General features: G+C 36.9%; 1 long non-coding RNA gene across 1 annotated transcript; it reads left to right on the forward strand.

Annotated features, from left to right (window-relative positions):
- The first annotated feature begins 3 nt into the window (after positions 1-3).
- LOC104939666 (uncharacterized) lies at positions 4-765 on the forward strand. The gene is made up of 3 exons (XR_003461966.1): positions 4-63; positions 285-413; positions 687-765. It is a non-coding gene; the product is annotated as an uncharacterized LOC104939666 (long non-coding RNA).
- The last annotated feature ends 361 nt before the right edge of the window (positions 766-1126 follow it).

Consider the following 1126-nt stretch of genomic DNA (forward strand, 5'->3'; position numbering starts at 1 on the left):
AACAAATCAGTTGATCTTGACTTACAACAGCCAAAGTGCTTTGATGTGAACTTCTTTGTTGAGGTGAGTTACATACACTGTGTTAAAATCTGGTATATGTTTGGCTTTTGGAAAAAGATTCTTTATTGATCCCTGAGGGGAAATGTGGGTGATACATACAGAAGTCCAACAGAAGTAGAAAGCCACAGCCTCTGTCATACATTCATGTTTGACATGTTGTATTAAAGAGTCAGACCCTCACAACCTTGACAAATAGTATTTTACAGTAATGCCTCTTCTTGCAGCCTTGTCCTGAAGATGCTCTCAATGTACTGTCCAATGAACTCACATTCACCTTTGAGGGTTTGCCTTCTGAAATATTAAATCTCAGCCCAAGTCTCGCCCTGAAGGCTCAGACAACTACTTTTCATCCTGTAAGTAATCTTTAACATTTACTGGTCACTTTGAACTTGCTCATACTCCTTACATGTGGTCTTCATTGTCAGAACATTAACTGTAAAAAGTTGAGCGAAAAAAAAAATACTTCTAGTGAGTGGCTTCAACATACTAGGAGGTCTGCAGTACTGTGAAAAGTGCAGGAATCATCATGCCTCCTAAAATATGTTCAACTGTTTGTTTGAGTAAGCAGTCAGACTGTATGTAACTTTTTCAGAACAAACGTGATTATTTCATACTCTTTTCCACAGTTAGGGTTCGAAATCAACTGCGGCACTGACAATAATTGTGTGGATAATCTGAAAGTGGATTTTAACTTCACTCGGTGAGTTAAAAAGAAATTCAACCTGATTTAAGGGTGTTGTAGCGGCAATCTTCTATCGATCCAATAATCCTCTTTAGCGCCACTATTAAGCAAACCATTGGCAATAAGCTTGACTGGTAATGAATCTTCCGACAAAGTAACTCTTTTCCAAAAAACTTTACTTTAAAAGCAAAAAACAAAGTTACAAGATTCAATCTTAAACGAACCGTCAAAAAACTATGTTGCTCCTTAGGCTGCTTAACCATATCTGACGTTTAAGTGGCTGTGACATCACTAACAACCAACTTAAAGGAGCATTTCAAATATTTTACAACTAAACTGTTAAACATCAGCTCTTAAAATATTCATTATGGCTCCTACAAGTGT

The sequence above is a fragment of the Larimichthys crocea genome, unplaced genomic scaffold (assembly GCF_000972845.2).
Source record: "Larimichthys crocea isolate SSNF unplaced genomic scaffold, L_crocea_2.0 scaffold41883, whole genome shotgun sequence".
In the NCBI taxonomy this organism is placed as follows: Eukaryota; Metazoa; Chordata; class Actinopteri; family Sciaenidae; genus Larimichthys; species Larimichthys crocea.